The following is an 11,458-nucleotide window of genomic DNA, read 5'->3' as shown; positions in this document are numbered from 1 at the left end:
GGCCATCCACCCGCATCCAATCGGCCCTCTGGATGGGGTCCCATTACAGGCGGCGTCGGCCTCGTTGCACGATGAGATCAAACTCCGCATCACTCGCCTCATCTTCGTGACCCAGAATCTCGTCCGGATCTCAGCGATCGCAGCATCCTCATTTTGATGCTTCATCCTGGCGTGAAAATGTCGCAAAATCAGCTCTGTCAGACTGTGCCAGTGTGACAGTATTACGGGTCTCCTCGCACTGTACGGCATGAACAATGCGGCATCAATTTTGCCGTAGGCTCGCAGAATTCCGTTCTTGTCCAGGTAGGGTTCCAAGCCTCGAATGTCGCTCGAGCTAGCGCCGACCCGTCCAGCTTCCACCGTCCTCATCTCGTCGGGAAACGACGCCAACTGTGCCTGCCTGACCAACAGGTTCTCCGCGTCCTTACATTCTGCTGCAGTAAGGTCATATTCTAGAGATAGCTTCTCTGTTTGCGGCATACGCGCGCACACCGTAGGACCCAGGCCATGATCCTTCCCAGGCGATTGAAGCTCGAGAATCTCTGAAACTGAATAACAAAATCGTTTGCCACGGCTAATGCAAACTCACTGGGCATCTCTTCTTCATCAGGGGCATCTGGAAAACGCTCAGTTATTTCCTCAGGCCCCGGTTAGCTGGCTGCTGGCTGCCTCAAAAATGGAAGTCCTCTTAGCCACCTTGAATCCTGTCTAAGGTCGACTCCCCTGCGACCGCGTCGAATCATCAGCAGGCTCAAATATTCCCTCTTCGTAGGGGCTCGATCTCCACTCAGAACGCTGCTTGGCACTCGATGATACTCCACGTTGAATATGAAGTCAACCGTTGCTACCTGCCAACGCATTCCGAGGATCTTTTGCTCAACCTCACCCGATCAGACGCTCTTTACGCGTCCAGGTCCTAAAGCCGTCTCCACGGTGGACGAGCTGGATGAAAACTGGCGTAACTCGAATCCAGCTTCCGCATGTATCTCCTTCACTCGAATAGATACGCTGATAGCCTCGTCCTCTGTAGCGAAACTGTCCACATAGTAATATTCCTGCGCCAACGGCTCATTGCGCTTCAATTTATTCTCTAAGTTGACCAGCCTCTTCTACGCCATCTCGTAGCTCTGTGGCAACACAACGTGGTCGTCCTTCCAGAGTAATCCCGCCTGGTAGCGACGTCCCACTCTCACCGTGGTGTCTTGAAGCATCCTTATGTGCCCGCTCATCGTCGCTGGCTGCGACCTGTGGCGCGGGCTTCACTTCAAAGTTCTCAACCATCTGTTCCATCGCGTCATCCACTGACACGGCTAGTAGGCAGCACCTCGGTGATGGCGTAGTCGATTGCCGACTTACAGGCCCAAACACAACCCAGTCTGTGGCAACACAACGTGGTCGTCCTTCCAGAGTAATCCCGCCTGGTAGCAACGTCCCACTCTCACCGTGGTGTCTTGAAGCATCCTTATGTGCCCGCTCATCGTCGCTGGCTGCGACCTGTGGCGCGGGCTTCACTTCAAAGTTCTCCACCATCTGTTCCATCGCGTCAACCACTGACACGGCTAGTAGGCAGGACCTCGGTGATGGCGTAGTCGATTGCCGACTTACAGGCCCAAACACAACCCAGTCCAGCTAGGTTGCGGCCGCGTACGGTCCCTCTCTAGCGAACCTCCTCGTTCTAAGTGGAGATCCGAGATGTCCGTGATCCAGGCCGTTGAGCAGCTTCGGAACCGCGTTGCTGTAGGGCTTCATCGGCAGGCGTGCATCCCTATTCATGCCTTGGACATCCTGTCGACTCAATGTCTGCATCGGCAGACTCAGGCTCGATATGGCATAAACGTTTCTTAATACGTAACGAGTGAGCTTTTAAACTCCGCTTATCTTTAAACTCACCACGTTGGTAGGCTCTCTGGTTGTTCTACCTCCAAACCATTGGATATTTAACTGACGACGCTCTCCTTGCACTCCAAGATCTTTTCGCAGCTCGTCATGGGACAACCTCCGATCATCCTGTTGATCGCATTCGATATGGTCGGTACTCGCTTGCAGAACTCGACGCCTCGGCTCCTTTCCCTCGACGTCCAAAACCGTGCACACCACGTTTGCGTACTCCTGTAGCCGCGCGCTGAAGTGGACAACAGTGGGAAAGGGCAAAATCGTTGCAGCATGCAACGTCCACTCGCTTGCTCGTAGGAAGCTTGGCCACAAGTTCCTCCATGAGGGTTTGGTTCTCCAGGTGTTGGTCCGCCTTCGCTGACTGCAAGAAGGCCAAGAGGTTACTCACTCGGGTGGCGAAAGGAATGATCATCGCCCAGTTGTGCTCCGAAATTGGCTGCACCTCTCGCACGCTGATCGGCTGGCCGCGCGGCTAGCTGCTCCGGTCGGCCGAACCTAAAGCGCAGCTGCTCCATCACGGCGCTGACATTACCTGGATGAATTAGTAGCGCCTTCACTGTCTTACGGGCTTCATCCTTCAGCGCCTTCAGTAATTTTTGCTTGTTCTCCAGAAAGGGCACCGACCCGACCCCGTTATGTAATGCCTCTCCGTTAGATGTGGGTATTGGCGGGCCACTCCAAGATGGCGGCCGACTCGACGCTCCACTGTTGGCGTCAACTGCGCTTGGCGCGCAATTGACGGTGCTCACATTTTGCTTGGCGCTCCTCGCTGGCCGTCTAAGCCGTCCCTCCAGATCCTAGCGACTCTCTAACTGGCCGTCTAAGCCGTCATTCCAGCGAAAGTTTACCTTGCAGTCTCCCTCGGACTGAGTTGTTGGAGTTGCCTTCAACGGCTATTCCCCTTGGATCCCGAAGGAAAGGAAAGACTCTTCCGGTAGTAGTAGCTCGCTTCTTTGATTCAGTATAAATTATTGTAATCTTATCTTACGGCAGTTTGCCCTCCAAACTCACAATCGACAATGCACGCTACATTTTTCGCGGCTTGTGGTGGCGGCCATTAATGTGCCCGCACACATATGAAAGTAATTGCTTTATTAACCTGAGATAAAACCGCTCCGATAGCTACATCTGATGCGTCTCTTCTCAAAGTGAATTTTTTATTGTAATCTGGTTGAACTAATTTAACTTGTGCTATTAAATTATCTTTGAGTTCGTTAAAGACTTTTACAGCTGGGTCATCTAACTGTACTGTTATTTTTGTAGACATTCTCCTAGATATTTTACCATTATCTCCTTCTATATTTTTGGTTAAAGGTTTGGCAATTTTTACGTAATTTCGGACAAATTTTCGGTAATATCCAGTGAGGGCAAAAAAACTTCGAAGCTCTCTAACGTTTTGTGGATACTTCATAATTGTGGAAAACTTTTTCAGGATCTCTTTTAATTACTTTGTGAGAAATAATATAACCAAGAAATGCTGTTTCTAATTTAAAGAATTAAGATTTTTCAAGAGAGATTGTCATATTAGCTTGTAAAATATTTTTTATTTGAATTAAATCAGGATAATGATGTTCAGTTGTATTTGAAAAGATTATTATATCATCCATATAAACATGGCAAGTTTTTCCAACTTGTTCTCTTAATATATAGTAGCATAATATGCTTCACATATTACGCTTACAAGCATTGTACATACAATCTTGCACATGCACAAACACATGAAACCAATTCACATTCTTGCTTACATATCATTCTTTTGTACACATATAGAAAAATCAAACCCCACAACCACAAATACACTGAATAGACATTCCCGTTTCTCGCGACTCACTTCGAGCCGATAAAATCTCTGTACAGTAGTCTTAAGCTGACATTCTTGGAATAAAGACAGAAATAACCGAATAAACGAAATTTGTTCGTGTTTCAATTTAAAGTTTTCAGAGTTGATCTTTGTCGTTGTTATTGACGGATCATTTATTCGACTAATAAATTAATAACTACGTATGTGGCGCAGTCGGTAGGATGATACTAATTGATGCGATATTAAACATATTCAATTCTCTGTGTATCATCCGCTAAAGAACTACAACTACAACTACAACTTCAAAAGCTCGCGTCGGTAAATCGGTACAGTCAGTTCAGAACCAAAAACATATCCGAAACCACAGAGTGATAGTGAAATTGGAAAAAAAAACTTAAAATTATATCAAATTTTAAGAAGACGCCTTTGAATTCACTGAGTAGTAAATCCACAAAAGGTTACTCAAAACAATGTGAAATAGCTAAGTGCGCAACACTAAATAAACGTAACTACAACTAAGTGAACTACAATAATAAACGTTAAACTAAGTGAAAATTAAATAAACGTAACTACAATTAAGTGAACTACAATAATAACCGTTAAACTAAGTAAAAACTAAATAAACGTAACTACAACTAAGTGAACTACAATAATAACCGTTAAAATAAGTGAAAACTAAATAAACGTAACTACAATTAAGTGAACTAAAATAATAACCGTTAAACTAAGTAAAACTTACCATAAATAAAACGTAACTACAACTAAGTGAACTACAATATTACCAGTTAAACTAAGTGAAAACCAAATAAACTTAACCACAAATAAGCGAACAATAATAATAACAGTGAAAATAAGTGGAAATTAACCCTTTCGCGCCCAACGTTGCTTGTGAGCAATTTCTGTTTTCAGAACTAACTGTAAGCGAGCCTCTTGTTCTATCGGCTCATTCTTTTTGATAGCACCGTGCTTTTATGTGCCTACTCTGAATACGAAAAGAAATAAGCAAAGACACAAACCATTAATTAGAACACAAATCCCATCCAAATCACAAACCTAAATAAAGACACTAACAAAAAAAATTCAAACCAACAAACCACGATGGCCGTAGCAGCACCAGCACAAATAGAATTGTCTGAATCAAACATGATTCAAGTAGAAAGACAAATACACGCAATAGAGGTTTTCAACGGAGATCCCAACACTTTGTACACTTTCATCAGTCGCGTCGACTTCATCTTGGCTCTGTATCAGACCACAGATGAAAGACAAAAGCTAATAATCTTTGGACACATCGAACGGAACATCAGTGGCGATGTTATCCGCACTCTCGGAGTAACCAACCTCAGCAGCTGGAGCGAACTCAGGACTCAGCTTATACTTAACTACAAGCCCCAAGCACCGAACCACCAACTTCTGGAAGAATTCAGGAACATACAATATCGAGGTAACATTCGACATTTCCTCGAAGAAGCTGAAAGAAAACGACAGATACTTATAAGTAAATTAGAACTGGAAAATAATACTAACGAAACCATTCTCTATACTAGATTAATACAAACCAGCATCGAAAATCTAATTCAAAAACTTCCAAGCCACATTTATCTCAGAATAGTTAACTGTAATATTCCAAACCTAAGATCGCTAATAAATATATTACAAGAAAAAGGTCTTTATGAGGCACCAACCTCAAGTAAAGATAATATGAAGCCAACTTCAATTCCAAACCGAATAACAACCAACCCCCAAAATATACAAATGAATAACCAAATTAGACCTTTTGTACCCTTACAACCATTCTATAATAACGTCTATCAACCCTATCACCAACCACATTCTCATATGCCCAGGTTTATCCCAAACACGGTTCCTCAATATCAAAATAGACCCATTTACCCACAATCTAACATACCCATGTCACAAGTACCCAGACCAATCCCAGCTTTTAACAGACAAAATATTTTTGACCAAAACCGATTTGGACCTAGCCACACTAACATGCCCACAACATATCCTCAAAACAGAAACGTACAAACTAATAACCCAATAAAAAGACCGAGACCATCAGACAGTGGACAGTCTAAGATGAGCACAGGAGAGCTAATATACCAGGAAGTAACGTCTAATCAACCCGAAAATCCTTATAATTATAACTACTATTATCCCTGCTATCCAGCGTATTTTCACCCTCAGCCTTATCCCTACCAATTGAATTATACTCAAGAATCAATTCAGTTTCCCCCTGAACAGAACTACGACAATTCAGAGATAACAGAAGAGGAAATACCAACAACAAATGACAACGAACCAGTTGACCTTGAACAAGCAGAAAATTTTCGGTTAGTAGCCCCGGATCAAACCAATATATAATGATAAAACATAATAATACTGAATTGAAATGTCTAATCGATACAGGATCTACGATAAATATGCTCACGCGAAATATTTTTCAAACGCCAATACAAGAAACCAATCAGCTAATCCACACTAGTAATGGCCCATTAATTATTAACACACTTACGAATATACCACCTAATAACTACTTCCCTGTTGCCCAAGACTTCTTTATCCACCCGTTCTAGGATCATTATGACATGCTGATTGGACGCAAATTGTTGTCCGAAGCCAAAGCAATAATCGATTATAAAAAGAAAACTGCTACCCTATTTAACAAAATATATAAGATAAAAGACAGTAATAACATTACAGAACGGAATCATATCCAAATGGACCCTTCATTTCCACAAGACCCCACCTATTTAGAAACCTCCACACTTCAGGAAAACTTGTTCCGACTAGAACACCTTAACGTAGAAGAAAAACAAAAATTAATTAACCTACTGATAAAATACCAAGACATTCAATTTCACGAAGGTGACACGCTCACGTTCACAAACCAAGAAAAACATGTTATCAACACCACACACAATATCCCCGTCTACTCTAAAGTTTATAGTTTCCAACAGACATATGAAAAGGAGGTAGAAAAACAGATCCAAGACATGCTAGAACAGGGTATTATCCGAGAAAGTAATTCACCGTACTGTAGCCCCATTTGGGTCGTACCTAAAAAGCTAGATGCTTCTGGACAGCAGAAGCTTCGTATCGTAATAGACTATAGGAAATTGAACGAAATAACAATAAACGACAGATACCCCATACCAAACATAGATGAAATATTAGGAAAACTAGGGAGGTCAAATAATTTCACAACAATAGATCTTGCAAAGGGCTTCCATCAAGTAGAAATGGACTCAGAGTCAATAGCCAAAACTGCCTTCTCTACAAAATATGGACACTACGAGTACACGCGAATGCCATTTGGGCTTAAAAATGCCCCCGCTACATTTCAACGATGTATGAATAATTTACTCCGTCCGCTTTTAAATAAATGTTGCCTAGTATACCTAGACGACATCATAGTTTTCTCCACATCATTAGAAGAACACCTTCAAGGCTTACAGGCTGTTCTCGAAAAATTATCACAGGCAAATTTAAAAGTACAACTAAACAAATGTGAATTCTTAAAACAAGAGACAACTTTCTTAGGACATGTTATCACTAAAGACGGGATTAAACCAAACCCGGATAAAATAAAATCTAAAAAAAAAAAAAAAAAAAAAAAAAAAAAAAAACTAAAGAAATTAAAGCCTTCCTAGGACTCACAGGGTATTATAGGAAATTTAAACCTAACTTTTCTGACATTACCAAACCACTGACCAAGTGCCTAAAGAAAGGAGCAACAATAGATATAAACAGTTCAGAATACTTAGAAGCATACCAAAAGTTAAAATTATTAATCTCTGAAGACCCTATCCTAAAAATACCGAATTTCGAGAGGAAATTCTATCACAAGACGGACACCCTGTTAGCTACATCAGCAGAACATTAAATGAACACGAAGTCAATTACAGCGCCATAGAAAAAGAATTATTAGCAATAGTTTGGGCCACTAAAACCTTCCGACACTATCTCTTAGGACGACATTTCGAAGTAGCTTCCGACCATCAACCCTTGTGCTGGCTATACAAACTAAAAGAACCTAATTCAAAATTAACAAGATGGAAAATTAGACTTTCGGAATATGACTTCGACATAAAATATATAAAAGGAAAAGAAAATTATGTAGCAGACGCACTTTCTAGAATAAAGATAGAACAAACATTTTTTGGTGAATCTACTCAACATAGTGCCGAAGAGGACAGTAACAATTTGATCGGACTATCAGAAAAAGCTATTAATTAATATAAAAGGCAAATCATCTTTACTAAAGGTCCCAACAGTACAGAAATAGAAACTTACTTCAAAAAACAAATTATACACCTTTCTTATAAAGAAATGACCCCCGAAATAGCCAAACGATATCTACTCGATTATTTCTGTTCAAAAACCAGCGCTCTTTACATCGAAAGCGATGCAGATTTTGAAGTAATTCAAAAAGCATATAAGGAGACAATTAATCCAAGACATACAAAAATTTTCCGAAGCCTCATCTTACTAAGAAACATTCCCACGTACGCAAATTTTAAAGAACTAATTCTAAACACACATGAAAAACTCTTACACCCCGGAATACAGAAAACTGTAAAACTTTTCAGCGAAACATACTACTTCCCAAATAGCCAACTCCTCATTCAAAATATAATTAACGAATGTCAAGTTTGTAACTTAGCAAAAACAGAACACCGAAATACAAAAATGCCAATGAAGGTCACCCCTAAACCCGAACATTGCCGCGATAAATTTGTAATAGATATCTACTCCTCTGAAGGAAATCACTATTTGAGCTGTATCGACATCTATTCTAAATTTGCCACCCTCGAGCAGATAAAAACAAAACATTGGAGAGAATGTAAAAATGCTCTAATGCGCATATTCAATCAGTTGGGAAAACCTAAAATCCTAAAGGCAGACAGAGATGGCGCATTTTCTAGCTTAGCCCTCAAACGTTGGCTCGAAACTGAAAATGTGGAATTACAACTTAACACTACAAAAACAGGTGTTGCAGATATAGAAAGGCTTCACAAAACGATAAATGAAAAAATCCGAATTATAAAAATTCCGATGACAATGAAGCCAACCTCAGTAAAATAGAAACGATCCTTTACATTTACAACCACAAAACCAAACACGATACTACTGGACAAACTCCTGCCCACATATTTATTTATGATATGCTGGACAACCAATTTTAGATACACAACACAACAAAGAAATTAAAATCAACGAAATAAACAAAGACTTTTAAATTAACAAGGAACGTCGAACAAATTGACAAAGACCATTACAAAATCACCAATAGAAATAGAGAAACACATTACTACAAGACCCAATTTAAAAAACAGAAAAAAATTAATAAACTTTACATTCCACAGGCCCATGGTTCATCATAATATTCCTCCTTACGTTTTCAAATAAATAACATTAATACTAACCATGGATTATTTTCCGATAAAACAATTAAAATCCCTTCAGATTATGAACATCATTGTCTTCGCGTAAACCTTTCCGATATAGATAACCTAACTCACTATTTCAACAATAAAATAACTAACTACACTAACATTCCTCAAGTTGACCTTTTATACAATAAAATGCGAAGAGAACTTGGCGGAATAACTTTACACCAGACAAATAGACAGAATTTAAATATTTATTTGAAACACTCAACCAATATGCAATTTCATTCCTACAACAGTTAACCAGATAATAAAATATGTAGAGCGAAAAAATATCCTTACTTGGAATATATTATAGAACGAGATTGCCAAGAAATAAATTAAAATTTAATAATTAACGGCAACAAAATAATAACAATAAAACAATGTAAAATCAAAATAGGAAAAATAACGTTAAGCGAAAATCAGCTGAGTCCCGAATTAAATCTAACACTGTTGTACACACCCATCGAATTAATAAAAATAAAACCAATAGAACATAAGGACATTGTAAAACTAATATCAAATAATAATATTACAGGCTTTATTATCGTATCACTCATTAGCCTCACGTTTTGTATAGTTTGTATCTATTTATATCTATATCTATCTATCTAAAAATAACAAAAACAACTATAGAAACACAAGATACAAACCCAACTGCATTACCAAGATTATATGCGTCAAGCCCATTGCAAGCATAAGCTTCCTTTTAAGGGGAGGGAAGTAGCATAATATGCTTCACATATTACGCTTACAAGCATTGTACATACAATCTTGCACATGCACAAACACATGAAACCAATTCACATTCTTGCTTACATATCATTCTTTTGTACACATATAGAAAAATCAAACCCCACAACCACAAATACACTGAATAGACATTCCCGTTTCTCGCGACTCACTTCGAGCCGATAAAATCTCTGTACAGTAGTCTTAAGCTGACATTCTTGGAATAAAGACAGAAATAACCGAATAACCGAAATTTGTTCGTGTTTCAATTTAAAGTTTTCAGAGTTGATCTTTGTCGTTGTTATTGACGGATCATTTATTCGACTAATAAATTAATAACTACGTAAGTATATATCCATTGCTCTTTGAAATATTCTAGGTGTGTTTGTTAACCGAAATGTCATACGTAAGAACTCAAATTTTCCCATGTTAATAGAAAAGGCTGTTCAATATCAGACTCTTTCATTAAGATTTGGTGAAATCCTGATTCCAAATATTTGTCAGATATCAGCCTTCGATCGATACGTCAGTAAAGTTCGGGGATCAAAATCAAAAAAAATTTCGAAAATAAGATTATAAATATCTTTAACTTTAGCCGCAAACCTGCAGTCGTTGCTGTGCATAACAGCACGCTTCCCAAACTTTGGACTCTGCCTTGCAGAGTCGGCATATGGACAACAACAAACAACAGTGGATAAGGTGCGTCAAGCTTGCAATTTGAAACTGAAAACGACCCTGCCCATTAGGCTGATGACTTGTCTCTCACGCACAGGCCGGCGTGAGATAAGAAAATTATTTCTATTTTTTCCAAGTTGAAAATTTAGTTATTTATTAAATGGATAAAAACACACCTTCTAGTCCACCGCTCTCGGAAGAGCTGAACCGATTCGAGAAGATGAAGAAAATCGCTGGACATACTCCAGCAGAGATGCGAGCCATGATTGCCTCAAGGCAATACGATTCTTATGGCCTTTCACAATGAAGTCTTGGTAAAACCAGCTCTGCTTCAACAGTAACTAATACAGTTACCACTTCTCTAGTTTGTTCAACAAAAACAACGTACACTGTGGGAGTTTCGACAAGTACTGCTCCGACAAGTACTGTTTCAGTTATGTCCACAGGTTATACTACTTCACCAGAGGTTTCCCGTCTGGGGTGCTAGTTTCAGACCATCCCCCCTTCTAGACGCAGGAAGCGGAACCCTACCGATTCTGGAAAAGATCCTACAATATTGAAAAAAGCAAAGAAACCATTTCCCGTGCGTCTATGGGAAAAACAAAACAAGCTTCCCATCAACTAGTCTGTGCAACAACCGTTTCGCACCTTTAGCTGAAGAAATAAGCCTTACCGAAGATATGGATACTGATCAGGAATCAATAGAATTTAGCGCTGACAACTGAAATATTGACCAGCCGCGTCAAACGGCAGCTCCAAAACCTCCTCCAATATGTGTTCCTAATATTGACAGTATCAGTAAGCTAGAAAGCACCCTCAACCAGGTAATGTCTGAAGAAAAATACGACATACGCACCTCCAGATCGGGAATCTCTCGAATCTACACAGCAGATTATACGTCATTCAGAAGTTTGGTTCG

The sequence above is a fragment of the Drosophila mauritiana genome, chromosome 2R (assembly GCF_004382145.1).
Source record: "Drosophila mauritiana strain mau12 chromosome 2R, ASM438214v1, whole genome shotgun sequence".
In the NCBI taxonomy this organism is placed as follows: Eukaryota; Metazoa; Arthropoda; class Insecta; order Diptera; family Drosophilidae; genus Drosophila; species Drosophila mauritiana.
This window is presented reverse-complemented; position numbering follows the sequence as displayed.